Source organism: Lactuca virosa, chromosome 9, assembly GCF_052849685.1.
Source record: "Lactuca virosa cultivar CGN04683 chromosome 9, Lactuca_virosa_CGN04683_v6, whole genome shotgun sequence".
Classification (NCBI taxonomy): domain Eukaryota; kingdom Viridiplantae; phylum Streptophyta; class Magnoliopsida; order Asterales; family Asteraceae; genus Lactuca; species Lactuca virosa.
The window spans coordinates 92,751,550-92,767,557 of NC_136434.1; positions in this window are offsets into that span (position 1 = coordinate 92,751,550).

Consider the following 16,008-nt stretch of genomic DNA (forward strand, 5'->3'; position numbering starts at 1 on the left):
GTAAAATTTGAATCATTTGCTATATGAGTTGAATTAGGTCAAATTTAGTAAAATATAAAATGATATGATTATTTTATTAGTTTTAAAAGTTTGATCTAAAGAGTTTTTTGAAACCTCCATAAGTTATGGATATGAAAAGGTTTTTAAAAAAATTGATTCAAAGTTTTTTATGGAGTTACAAAACTTGGTCTTAATGTTTTAAAGAATTCCATAACTTGTTCTTAAGTTATGGAACATGAAAAGTTTCATCATAAAACAAGTATTTAACTCCATAAGTTATGGAATCCAAAAGTTTTCAAGAGCTACAAAACTTGCCCTCAAGTTTTGGAATTTGGAAAAAGTTTTTTTTATGATAAAAAAAAAGAATTGAATTCTAAAAGTCTTGGGTTCATAATTTAAACAATTAATTAAATGGTTTTAATTTTGAATTTAATAATTGGAATTATGATGTTTTTATTGAATAATTCAATTAACTCTTATGGACTTTATTAATAGTTAATTAAAGCGTTTAATTAAAAGAGTATTATTAATCCATAAATATATGGTTTGAGTTTAATTTAATTAATAGTTAATTAAAGCGTTTATAAAAAGAACTTTGAAAAGAGAAAATAATTTTGAAAAAAGAAAAGGGTGTGGTGCATGCAATCAACCGATCTCAAGTAAGTTCTCTCAATTTACCCATACAATTTTATGTTATGATACTGCATGTTAGATTAGGGCTAAGGATCTAGGAATGATGCCTTATGTTCCTGCTATATGTGTATCATCTTTATGAATTGCATGCTAGTGCAGATTAGTCAGTGATATGATTGCATGATTAGGATATGCTTGATTATGTTTACTCGATGCTCGAATGCTGCTTGCTTTGTGCTTTTAGGAGTCTTAGTTATCTTTTACTAACTAGTAAACGAATATGTTAAGTTACATATTTCAAGGACTAAATAATTTCAGAAGGTTAGGTCTAGCTATATTTCGCAGCTCTTGTTTGAGTCCAACCGTTGTAGGGTAGGATCTCTCATTCGAAGAATTATCTTGTCTTAACGATATGTAATGGTATTTGCGAGCTAGTTAGGGGGAGATAACAAGGACTTCTTATGCAGCTGATGGCTGAGAATGGGTTGGTGATTACCTTAGGGCAAGCCTAAGATGCGAGTAATGTTGGGAGCAATAGTAGTAGTGAAAGCGACTTGGTGGAGTCGAGGAAATTCTTGAGGAAAGTACAGATAGATGTGGAAGGTAGTATGGGCCCATACTACTAAAAGCAGAGAATCCGTACTCGAGTCAAGGATGGCTGAGATAAAACTAGGAAACTTGTAGCGTGTGTATGATCCCTCTAGTTATGATGAGTATTTTGATGGTTATTATGATATGTTGCAGCATGGTGATGCTACGTACCAGACCAGTTGGCAGTTCAGGTGCCGGTGAGGGCTCAGGCTCGGGCTCTGGTGCCGGGCAGCTGGATGACCAGATGAGAGAGTTTATTTCAGCTGAGATTATGCGCAATATTATGGACCAGACTCCTGTGATCTTCTGTACGGTCAAGGAGGGCATTCTGGAGATTTTGGACGAGAGGTTGGGTGCGTTCCGCATCGAGATGGCGACCATGTTAGGGGCGCACACATTGACATTCAGGGAGTTTAGAGCATGCGGAGCTCCAGACTATCAAGGGGCTAAGGACCCCATTGCTAGCAGCCGATGGTTGGCAGATGTCGCCAACGCTTTTCGTACTAGCCGGTGTCCCGAAGGGGACAAGGTCCGACTCCCCTCCATTCTTTTGAAGGACAGATCACTTGATTGGTGAGAGGAGGTTGGACATGCCATTAGAGATGATGTCGTGTTGGACGCGATGAGATGGAGTGACTTCTCGGCCAGGTTAAGGGTCGAGTTTGCACCAGTTATTGAGGTGCATCAGTTAGCACGGGAGTTTCAGGATTTCCAGCAGACTACAGAGACGGTGACTGAGACCATCGCTAAGTTCAGAGAGAGGGACCTCTCTTGTTCTGCAGTATGTAGCGGACGAGGAAATGAAGAAGACTCGATACCATGAGATGCTGAGGAGCGACATTAGACAGTTTGTGAGTCGGTCCAACTGCTAGACGCTGGAGGATATGATCGCTCGAGACAGGGAGAGGGAGATCGACTTAGAGGCAGAAAGGAAGAGGAAACCAGATGAGGTGCAGACATCTGTAGGTTCGGGAAAGAGGCCCAAGGTATCAGATTCTAGATCGAAAGGTCATCAGGACCGTAGCCACTGTGGCAAGTGCGGTAGGACACACGAGGGTGCGTGTAGGAGTGGTAGTGGTGGTGATTCTGGCTGCTTAAAGTGCGGTCGGATCGGGCATTATAGCAGGGATTGTACTGCTGTCACCACCCAAGTATCGGATCTGATCTGCTTCCATTGCAGTCAGCGGGGCCACAAGAAGGCCTAATGTCCGAGTTTGACAGCGGCAGGACAGGTGATTGCACCTGACCCTGCGACGTTGAGGATCACCGACGGCCGTCAGGGCCGGGCAGAGGCGCCTGCAGCGAGGAGCAGGGCTTTCCAGATGACTACAGAGGAGACACGATCAGCTTCCGATGTTGCAGGTGTGTAACTTTTTCCTATCTGTCAGTTTTTATTTATGATTTTATTGCTATTTTCTTGCATCCATATGAGTAGTTGTATCTTGGAATTATGCTTCCTGCTTATGTTCGAATTATATGCCATCTGCATACCATGGGTCTTAGGGTAGTAGTGTGGGGACGTCTCCGTGTAAGGTGGATTCTCAGGATGCGATAGTTGTAGCAAGTGTGAAGGGACCCCGGGAAGTGTCCCGACAGTCTTCAAGGGCCTTACTGCTTTAGTGTCGGTTAGTTTGGGAACATTAACAGTGGTAAGCGTGGGTTGCCAGCAATATTGATCACTGGATGATACGAAGGATTGGGGATCCTTCCAGCCTGATGTGCTATAAGATGTTAGTTGAACCAAAGTGGGGGAGAGTTCTCCAAGGGTTCAGGAACAGAAGGAAGTGTGGATTTAGGATGAGTGTTGTAAGACTGCGGGATAGCCGTAGAATTCACTAGCAGCCAGACAACGTGGAAAGTGTTGTAAGACTACGGGATAGCCGTAGCAATCACTAGCAGCCAGACAGCGTGGAAAGTGTTGTAAGACTGCGGGATTTCCGTAGCATTCACTAACAGTCAGACAACGTGGAAAATGTTGTAAGACTGTGGGTTAGCCGCAACATTCATTAGCAGCCAGTTAGCAGAGTGTGGGCGGGGGCCCGTATCTCCTAGTTAGCAGAGTGTGGGCGGGGGCCCGTATCTTCTAGTCAGCAGAGTGTGGGCGAGGCCCATATCCCCTAGTCAGCATGATCAGAATCAGGAAATGATAGGTAGATAGGATTTGATGTGGAGTTGTACATGCGTATCCCTAGATAGGTAAGACCTGAGAGCAATACCACTTCGTAGTATGGTTCGGGTGAGACCCGTGGGCGAGGTCCGTGCGATCATAGCAAGGCAGGTAGGACCTGGCAGAGACCGTAGGGTCAAGGTAGGGGATCGGAGATCCCAAGACTATAGAGCCAGAAGTGGAAATGTAAATAGAGCAGTTTTCGATAGCCGGAGTTTTTCTTCGGAGGTCGCAGGGAGCGACTAAGAGGGTGTTATTTAGTTCGGCAACCGGGTGAGAATCCGGTATTTCAGATAATTGGCAGTTAAGTTGGGAACTGGGAGGTCTCGGATCGGTTGGAAAGTGGGTAAGAGGCAGCAGGATCTTCAGACAGGTAGTGATAAGAGAATTCTTATGTGGAGCAGCCAATTGACCGAGATATGCTAAGTCACTCACAACGGGATTAAATAATCTCAAAGTAAATAATTTGACTCTGTTGCGCAGCTCTCGTCTGAGTCTAACCGTTGCAGGGACGAATCTTTTACTCGTAGGATTATCTGATTCACACGTTGAGCTGGGTGTTCAGCATCTGGACATAGTAAGTGGAATCATTCAGTGGGTAATGGCGTAATGACCGGCACTGGGAGTGGCTGGGATTTCAGTTATGGGAGAGGATTTATCCTTCATAGAGATAGGAAAAGGTTTTGTTGCTTATGTACAGTTGCCTTGGGAAACCCTTTGACTGCGTAGGGTAATGATTGTACCCCTTATGATGCCACGTATAAGTACTCGAGGAGTACATAAAGGATTGTCGGCAGTGGTGAGAGCAGTGTACCCAGGAATTATAGTGATTAAAGTGGTCTCAAGATTTTACCTCCAGGGAGTAGCATTTCGCTCAGAAAACAGGATGGAGGGCTAAGTGAAGCGATCCTTCTGAGGATTGGACCAAGCAGACAAGGTTATGCACCGTATATGATTGTTGTGAGACGTTTTCGGGGCAGGTGACTTCGAGGACGAAGTCTAGTTTAAGTGGGGAGAGTTGTAACACCCGAAATCCAGAAGGCCAATTAAGGAAAGAAAAAAAAAACCCAAATCAAAAGGTAACTCGTCGAGTCAAATAAGGAGAACTCGACGAGTAGGAATAGATTTGGGACGCGGGTTGGGAAACCTACTCGATGAGTTGGAGGGACCAACTAGACAAGTTGGTCTGGGTTTGGGAAACCCTAAATCCGAGTTTTTGTACCCTATTTAAGCATCCTATTGCCCACCTTTCAGCCTCATTTCCAGCCTCCATTGTCTAAACCCTAGATCTCGAACCCTAATACCACAGTGAGCCATTTTTGAGTGATCTTGTGAGTGTTGAAGCTTGGGGAGGAAAGAGAAGCTTGGGGAATCAAGAAGAAGCTAGTGGATCCAGAAACACCTCGCCTTTCTCATCATTTCTGGGTAAGAAAGTCTCAACCTTGCTCACTAATCACTTAGATCTCCTTTCTTACCTCTTTAGTGGGTTTTTGGTCCAATGAGCTTGATCCTTGGGAAATGGACGTCCCAAGTGTACATCTTTCCAGATCTAGATCCTTGGAGAGCTTTCATGGCATAAAGGTGCAAACTTTATGGCCATTGAAGCCCCATGCAAGTTATAGATGGTTGTTTTGGCCTTTTAAGCTCCAAAAGGCCATGCATGAAGGAAAAAGGTGGAAGCTTTACGTGTTTTGTAGTATCTAGAGCCCATATCTCAGTTTATATGCCTTGGTTTAGAGTGTTGTTGATGTTTGGATCAAGATCTAAGTCTTAAAGGACTAGGGTTTGAGCTATAGCCATTAAGTGAGAGTATTAACGGGTAAAGCTGGAAACTTTACCCTTAAAAGGACATTTTAAGTGTATATGAGAAGTATGAAGCTTAGATCTAAAGAGTAGGGGCTTAATTCATTAAGAAGGCCCAAACGGACTAGGAACTCGGCGAGTCCATGGAGGGACTCGACGAGTTGAGTTGGTTTGTCCCGATTCTGTACAGGAGGAACTCGACGAGTCTGTGAAGGGACTCGACGAGTTAGTTCGTCTTTTCGCGACTATGAGTAGCAAGGGAACTTGGCGAGTCAGGGGGGTGACTCGACGAGTTGAGTCAACTCTGTGCGTTGACTTTGACTTTGACCAAGGTTGACCTAGTTTGAAGGCATTTAGACAAGAGTATGTGAGGGGTGGAATGGTCTTCTACCCCAGTGAGGACTTATGGTTAAGTTATAAGAATCCCAGAATTATCTAAGTTATATGATGATCGGTAGCTCGGGGAGTTGAGAGAGCAGCAGTTCAGGGATCTGTCAGCTAGCAGCGAGAGGTTTATTCGCGGGATTCGGCAGTCAGCTTGTGAGGTGAGTCTCCTCACTGTTTGCATGGGTCTACGGCCATAATGCCGGCCCATTTAGTTTATGTATGGTAGGAAGACCCGAGGGTTAGCCCTAGGTATTGTACGATAGTATGTTCTTCCGGACCAAGGTCCTATGATGCGCGGTGCCCGAGGAATGTTTGCATGTTAGATTATACTTGTTGTCTGCGTGATACTTGTATGTGCTTGGTAGGGAGGTGAGTGTGGGCGAGGTCTCGTATCTCATCACTAGCTGAGTGTGGACGGGGTTCTACATCTCATTATTAGCAGAGTAGGGGGCCCGTATCTCACTATCAGCAGGAGTGTGGACGGGGTTCCATGACTTATCAGTAGCAGGACAGGGGCGGGGCCCAAGATAGGTGAGGCCTTAGGACAGGAATACATCTAGAGTATGTTTCTTTATGTGCTAGTATGATTATGTGATATTATTGTATGCGTATAGCGGGTGGGGCCCAGAGACAGGCGGGGCCTAAGAGAAACAAATTTGTATACCGAGCAGGGCTCGATGTCAGGCGGGGCCTGATTCCGGACACTGTCCGATGCCGGGCGGGGCCCGATGTAGGGCGGGTGCCCAGTATATGTGGTTATGTGTATGGTATGTGGTAGTATGGGGAACTCACTAAGCTTCGTGTTTACGGTTTTTAGTTTTGGTTTCAGGTATTTTCAGTTGCAGAGAGAATAGCTCGGGATGACTGCATTACACACACCAAGATGATTTAGCCTGGGATGTTTACTCTGATAATAATTTTTTGAGATATTTTGACTATGCTTTGATGAAATGATTTGATAACTAAGGTTTTATTTAATGATTTAAAATGAAATTTTTGGTCATGATTTTTGGAATGTTTCAATGGCTCTTATACCACACCAACTTCCAGATCTGGACAATATGATGATCAAGGAACCGTTAGAATCCATAAAGTTGCTAACTTTATAGATTTACTTTACTCAAGCATGCTTAACATAAAGAAGTATGGACAAAACCCTAGATCTATCCTTAATATGCAATAAAAAATTGAACCTTTGATACTTACAATGGTCCAACAACAAGAAGAGATGATGATGATGATGATGATGATGACACTTTTCCCACTCCACCACTAGAGCACTTCTTTCCTCTTCTTCTCTCATTCTTCAAGCTATAAAACGCACCAAAAATGACTAATGGCCTCAACGATGATTGATATAAGGAGTTTCTGGAGGCTTAAAGTGTGAGGGGGGATGAGGGTGGACAACCCTAGCCCTCTTATTCCATTAAATACCGAAAAATTAGGGTTTTGGTCATCAGACCGCTCTCACGTCGTGAGCAACAAGGAATGCAGGTCAACAAGTCAACCCTAGCTCACGACGTGGAGACATTACTCACGTCGTGACTTCATCCAAATGCTAAAGAAAACCTCGAAATCATGTACCTTAAAACTGAATGCTACACTTATACTAGGTGTGAGACCCATGTATTACATAGATTTATTTAAAAAAAATTAAATATGAAATTTTGACAATTTGAGAAGTTTGAATTTATAAGAAAAATGAGAAAAAATTTAAATTATTAAAATTAATGAGGCTTTAATACATTGAATACATTACATATATAAACCTTTTCTAATAAATACCTTACATATATATTACCTTACATATTAAATGTGAATTTTAATTTAATAAAATGAAAAATACAATAAAATGACAAGTGGAAAATAGAAAATTGAAAAATTCTAGAAAATGTCATGTGTCCAAATGAAGGAGAAGAGGACATATGACAAAAAGATTTTGCTTTATTAGGAAGGATTAGTCGCAAAATACAAGTGCACTCCTATAGAAAGAAAATATAAATATTTTGTTGTTATATATAAAATTAAAATATATTGTTATTATCGAAAAAAGATTTAAAAAAATATAAATATATTCAAGTTATGAGCAAAACATATTTTAAATAAAAAAAATACATCGTCTACATTTTGAAAAAGAAGTCCTTTCTTATTTTTCACTATTCACCCTTGATATTAATACATGACTAGGTTTTCTTAAAGTGTATATATATATATATATATATATATATATATATATATATATATATATATATATATATATATATATCCCCTAATCTAATAAATAAGTACATTTATGCTACATGACAATTGCTAAGCACGCTCCCATTGAATTTTCCCGCTCTAAACATCAATGTGAATTTCCAGCTTTGCCCTTGCAATCGAGGATATAACCTGTTCCTTCTAATAAGGTAATTCCATAATCTACTTTCCTGATTTTTTGGAGAAATTTGAATTCTTCTTTTGATTAATTTTAGTTTGATACGAAAGAGGCATGAAATAAGCAATAATTTATCACATCAAAAAAAATCAGGAACTCCAATTTTGATTCGATTTTGTAGACCGTCTTCCTGACTTCATATATTTTAGGTGTTTTAAACCATCTTGGAATGAAGAGCAGATAGATTTTATAATGGTCGGAGAATGTTCAGAAGTTATCAAAGCATGTGGAGAAGACGATCATCATTTTGATTTTGAGGTATATATATTTTATTTATTTCTCTATGGTTAGGATGTAACTGATGCATCAGTGTTTGGTTTCCATAGTACCAAATCATGAGCATCGTAGTGTTACTCATCATTGAATCTGAAGTTCATCATCGAAGGCATGTATTCGTTTCTTTTAACGTTTTTTTGGCTTAACAAATTCCATTAGTATGTACTCCAAGATATTAACCTGATTTTTGCTTAACATTTTAGTCTGTGTTTCTTCTACATGTTTTATTTTTTGCGATAAGATCGATCTTATGTTGGTGTTTTGATGCAGTTTGTGCCTACAGGCTACAACGCATGTCCCTCTAGGAGTTGTATGATTGTCAAACTGAACAGATGAACCTAAAGTTTATAATTCATTGAATGTTCAATTGCCCACAGAGTGTTCGATCATTTGCTTGAGTGAGTTTTGTAAGTTTATTAGTAACTTTTGAGGTCAAGTGAAAACCAATTTTGCTATTTAAAATCCAGTGACTCCGACCACTACCATTTAAAATCCCAACATCAATCTCCCTATCTGTGTGTTTCAATCAAGCTTCTGGTGCCATGGGTGATCATCTAGCATCTACAACTCCAACCATCTTTAAATACTCATCGTTCTTCATTTTCTATAATTTTCAATTTTGTTTGGAATTTAAAGTTGGGGTTTTCATTCTATCGGAAGCAACAGACGGCCAAACAACTGGATTTCAGAGATATACCGTATTCGTCGGGGTGCGGTCGATAGCTTAGGGATTCTTCTGGATGACGATGATAACAAAAGGAGTTTTAACAGGACTCCTTTTAGGTGGGGAGCGACGTCGTTGATCGGTGAAACATCATTCATCGATAGGTGGGGCTCCTTCTCATCGATTTTATGATTTTTTTATTATTTCCCAGGTTTGGATTTTAGGTATGTAAATGTTTAAATCTATAAATACGCATCTGTTTTATTGTTTTTTGATTTTACATGCTTGAATATTAGGTCTGTAAATGTTCATTGATTGTGTTTTAATTGATTCCCAGTCAGTAAAATAAGGTATCAAGGTTCCACAATTTACTTTAATTTCAAGACACTTCGCTTCTACACATTTCTAATTGCATTCAAATTCTTCTCATGTTTCAATCAACAGTCTCAGATAAAAGGTGGTGATTCTTCTGGCATGTCTGATATTGTGGACAAATCATTTGGCTTTCCTGTTAAAGATTCATTTACTCAAACAAGGTTTCTACTTCATATCATGAAACCTGCAATGTTTGATTGTTAGTGTAATACCTAAAATGCACTTTGATGAAAGTTGTTTGGTTTATGATGACAGTACATTGCTATATCTTGTATTTAATCTTTTCATGTCATTTTAAAAGTTTTCCTGGGTATGCCTTCAACCTTTAAATTTATATTGGAACGTGTAAGTTGAAAAGTATATATATATATATATATATATATATATATATATATATATATATATATGTGTGTGTGTGTGTGTGTGTGTATGTGTGTGTAGGTCTATATTTAGTTGAATGGATTTAAAAATAATCCAAAATTACACCTTTTAAACTATAAATCAACCTTTAAATTTTTATACATTATCGTTTTTCTTTTAAAAATGAATGATTATATTCTTTTTTTACATAATCTTCCAAATACAAGTCGATTTTTGACTACTTATTTGTATTTTCATCTTTTTGCATCTTTTTTTTTGTTTTTTTTTTCATTTTTTGAAAGCACTTCATTCAAAAACAGCACCTCTATTCAAGACATTTGGTTGGGTAGCTATGAAGTATTCATCTACAAACGTAAAGATCTGTTCGATTTTTACTTTTTGGAAGCAAGAGTTTTGGTTCATTTTAATATATTGCATAAGATTCTTGGCTATTGTTGTAGATATGTTCATCTAGTTAATTACGGGATGCACCTGACCTTTGTAATTGCTCTTATACTAAAGATTTTGAAGTTGATTTATTATGTTGATTACCCAATTAAATCTTTTGCTCTTATATTTTTGCCTAAGTGGTCATCAAGTTGGAAATCTCCTACATTTAGGAATTTATCTGCTGAGAATTGGTTATTTTTTAATTAACTTCCAAGTTTCTATTATATTTTTTTGGGTTTAAATTAGATCCTAAAATGCGTGGTCAAAGAAAAAAAAATCAATTAAAGGCATAACTTGGTGTTTCTTTTATGGTCGGTTGTCTCTTTAGATCAACAACAACAACATTAACACGAGATGCATGGTTAGCCGGTACCGACATGTCAGTAATCTATTTTGGACTATTGGAGTGTAGATCTGTAGGAAAGTCACTTATGGGGCCATGGGGTGTTCTTTGACCCAAATGATAAGAATAAAAACTGTGTTTATGTTATACTTGGTCGTAAAATTGGTGTTTCTAAATTAATATTGAAATACTATAATAAAAATAAAAATTGTAATAGCAATAATAATAATGATGATATACTTCAGTTATTGTTGTAAGCAACATGTTTTAGCGTGTAAATTTATCTTATAAGAAAGGCTTAATCCTAATAGTTAAAATATTTCTTATGAGCAAGGTTTAATGCTAATAGTTAATTAGTGAGTATATTTTTATTATCGTTTATATTATTTTATTTTGTTAACCGTTGTGGTACACGAGTTTTCACCTTATTATTGTTAAAAGTAATTTTTTTTATTTGAATATTAGAAATAATTCGCTAGTAATTGGTGGTCAGGAGGAACCAACAAATTTTATATTGCAACTTCAAATTGTTTACATTTACAATTTACTTATTCAAAACTCTAATTAACAAAAACAATTTTTAAAAAAAATTGTAAATAAATATTAAATGTAATACTTCATATTTTGTTTATTTTGATGTTTTAATGATAACTTGTAAGTTTATTTAAAGTATATCAAGTATGATGAATAATGAAACACTAACATAAAAAATGGAAGAACTAAAAAGATACACATTAAAAATGTTAATTTATTAAGTAATTACGTTATATTCGGTGGGTTTGTGGGATAATATTTGTATATAAAAACATTAAATTAATTGTTACTTTGTAAATTTTGGAGGGTTAGTGGGATAATATTTTAAATAAAAACATTAAATTGATTGTTACTTTATAAATTTTGCAGACATTTTAAAATAAACTTTACATTAATATGTATTTTGAGAAAACATATATTTATTGGCTTATATTTCTTGGGAAACTCTTTAACATACACGAGTATACAACAGTGGTCGAAGTTGAAAATTGACAAATAAATGTTTAATCATGAATATAATAGTTAAACAAATGTGTCAAGCGATTAATTACATTTCCAATTTTTAATAAAAATATATATCCTGTTTTAATGCTCTTTGGAATACGAAATGCTTCAAAAAAATTAACTATTTACTATCCGCCGAAAGGAAACTAATCGATAAAGGAATTTATTCGCCAGAAAAAAAATTTATTCACTTCACCTGTTATTGATAAAACATCTAAGTTTACAAATAAATCTTTGTTTACAAATGTATGATTAATGATCATAATTTTGAAGTTTCAATATTTTTTTACTTTGTCACAGTAGATTCCACGGGTTGTAACCTAGTATATATATATATATATATATATATATATATATATATATATATATATATATATATATATATATATATATATATATATATATATATATATATAGGGCTAGGTTATAATATGGATGGACAACTATTGTGCGGACGTGTGGACAATGCTATTCTCTATGAGAAATACTAAGAGAATATGTTGTTTGCTAATGTGAATACGTTCAACCTTACACAACTATCGTCATTTTCATGCATTCTCACTAATTCTTATTTATTTTTGTTCTCACGCATCGTTTTTTACTTATTTTCATTCTTACAGAATACGACTCAATAAACATTCTGACAACATTATGACAGAATGAGAATAATAATAAAAAGTCTATAATAACCTTATAGACGATTTAATTAGTGAGAATGTGTGATAATGACAATAATTATGTAAGATTGAACGTATTCACATTACCAAACAACATATTTTCTTTATCATTCTCACATAATAACACTGTCCACACGTCCGCACAATAGATGTCAATCCACATTTAAACCTATATATATATATATATATATATATATATATATATATATATATATATATATATATATATATATATATATATATATATATATCTTGATGCATCATAGCTGCCCGACATACCATACAATTATAACTTTCACTATAAGAATATCGGGCTTTTGTGGCGATATCATTAGCGTCAACAACCACTATGAGCAGCAACACCCAACATTAGCGTTAGGTGTCGCCTCTAATAGTATTTGTCGCTGTTTAGCTCATCAGACCCGATCTGTGTGAATCTCTGGGGTTAAACCTTATTTTTCGATTTTGTGCCTAATCAAACGGTCAAAACCAAGATAAGCACACAACAATAGCGGTGACCCCAATACCGGCGACGGGTGTCGCCGGTAATACTTGAAAAAAAAGACCGCCAACAATTCCCTCCAAAGTTGTCGCTGCTATTAATAACCCGTCGCCGCTAATACGTGTCACATATAATAACCCTCCATGTTCATTCCTTCCCTCTTTTATGTTCTTTTTTCTCTATCAACAGTTTGACGAAATTACTACCCTTCCGTCGATTTCGTCGAATTTTTACCAACAAAGGCCACAATCGACAACCTATCAATACTCTGGACACGAGGTACCTCATCACCTCCACGATAGTATCGACAATGACAGGTGACCAATCCGCGTGAAACCTCCATCTTTTTTCTTTTTCTTTTTTGTATTACTTCTATGGTCCCCAATGAACAAACTCGTCGATTTTGTCGAATTTTACCAGTTATCTGTATGAACTGCTGCTCCCTGCCGAAATTTCTAGCTTTATGTCAAAATATCGATTATGCTGTCAGAGTATTGCCACCAATACCCTTCTCCGTCGGATTACGACACCACAGGTTCTATATAACATGTTTTATTTTTTTTATATGTATAATGTATATTTTGTGTATGTATATGTATATTTGTATGTGCATTTATATGTATAATGCATATATGGAAAAAAAAGACAATTATATATATATAGGGAAAATGACATAAAAGCTCTTAAGTTTTCACAAAAATATCGGTTTTACCCTTGGACGTGTTTTATGTCCAGTAAAGCCCGGAATTTTGTTTAATTTGTTCATTTTTACCCTTGTAGCCGGTTTCCAGGTAACCTACCGGTTACCTAATGCCATTAAAGCCCTTGAATTTTCAAAAATGTTTAGATTTACCCTTAAGTTTTTCAAAAATGTTCGGATTTACCCTTACATTGATTGTTGTTGTTATTATTGTTATTATTATTATTATTATTAATACATTTTTAATTGTATAAAAATATTTTATACATACATTTTTAAATGTATAAAAATATTTTATACATTTTAATACATTTTTAAATGTATAAAAATATTTTATACACACATTTTTAAATGTATAAAAATATTTTTACTAATATAAATATATTTTTAAAAATATATGTACTTGTATTTAGTATTTATATACATTTGAAAACCCTAAATCTTCATCTATAATTGTTGAATCGAACAGAAAAAGCTTGATAAAGTAAAAAATGTCGTCAATGACTGATTTTACAAAAACAAATGCTTCAGATCAATATAAAAATTGATGCATTTCGTGATCTTTTTTGTGAACTTACAACAATCATAAATGAAGTTTACACTTGTATTTGACATTTCGTTATCAATTTTTGAGATAAAAACAGTTAATGAATGATTTTAAGTTGATAATACTTAATTTTTACAGTGATCAAGTGTTTTTGTCGAGGTTTTTTTGAATTATATTTTGTATATTTTCCATTTACGAGTGTTATTTGTTGATCATTTATTGTTATCTACTAACTATTAACCTAATATAGTTGAATAATAGAGGTTTTCTCAAATTTTATACTAAATCTTATCTGTAATCGAGTGTTTTTATTGAGGTTTTATAGTTACGAGGGTTTTATAATTGTTACGTTATGTTTTTAATTAATGAATATTTATTTTGCTTATCAATTTAGTATGATGTTTGATAATAAATACATATTTATACTTGGTAATATGTACAAATACATATAATTATATCTTTTATATAATATAAACCATATAAATACATATTTTTATATTTATATGTATATAATATATTTTTATATGAAATAAATATATATTTATACTTATACCTACTAAATACAAATAAATACATTTTTAATATATAAATACATTTCTATAGGAATACATGGGCTTTCAAATGTATATATAAATATTAAATACAAGTATATATATTTTTAAAAATATATTTATATTAGTAAAAATATTTTTATACATTTAAAAATGTGTGTATAAAATATTTTTATACATTTAAAAATGTGTGTATAAAATATTTTTATACATTTAAAAATGTATTAATAATAATAATAACAATAATAATAATAATAATAATAATAATATGTATAAAAATGTATTAAAAACGTATGAAATATTTTTATACATTTAAAAATGTATGTATAAAATATTTTTATACAATTAATAATAATAATAATAATAATAATAATAATAATAATAATAATAATAATAATAACAACAATCAAGGTAAGGGTAAATTCGAACATTTTTGAAAAACTTAAGGGTAAATCAGAACATTTTTGAATATCCATGGGCTTTACTGGCATTAGGTAACCTAGGTAACCGGTAGGTAACCTAGGTAACCGGTAGGTTACCTGGAAACCGGCTACAAGGGTAAAAATGAACAAATTAAACAAAACTTCGGGCTTTACTGGACATAAAACACGTCCAAGGGTAAAACCGACATTTTTGTGAAAACTTAAGGGCTTTTATGTCATTTTCCCATATATATATATATATATATATATATATATATATATATATATATATATATATATATATATATATGTTTTTGTATATGTGTATTATGTATGTATAATGTAAATGTATGTATAATATATATATATATATATATATATATGGAAATAGAAAATTATGTATGTATATGTATGTATTTGTATGCAATTTGGAATGTATGTGTGTATAATGTGTGTATATATATATATATATATATATATATATATATATATATATATATATATATATCATGGCCTTACTTTGTAAAGTACAATACTATAATTCACAAAAAAAAACTATAAAATATGTAAAGTACAATACTAAAAGTACAATGCTATAATAGGAAAAAAAATAAAAAAATAAAAATGTATAATGTTATAATAGAAAAAAATAATATAATATTTAAATTACATTGTTATAATAGAAAAATTAAATCAAAATCTAATGCCATAAATAACAAAAAAAAAGGAAAAGTAGGATGCTATAAATAAAAAATATGCTAAATGTATTAACGACGACATTGTTCACCTTTTGCAGCGAAATGTATCGTCACTAAAAGTCGATATTCTTGTAGTTTTTTCTTATTTATATGATATGATCTTTGTTGAAGACTATGTGATACAACATTCTTCACCTTTTGCAGCGTCATATGTTGCCACTAAAACTCGATATTCTTGTAGTGTTTTCTTATTTATATGATACGATCTTTGTTGAATATTATTTGATACAACAAAGTATGAATATAATAAGTTTAAAAACTTGTATCAAATACTTAAAACATTTATTTCTATTTAGGAAAAAAAAATAGAAAAATCTCATTATTTTA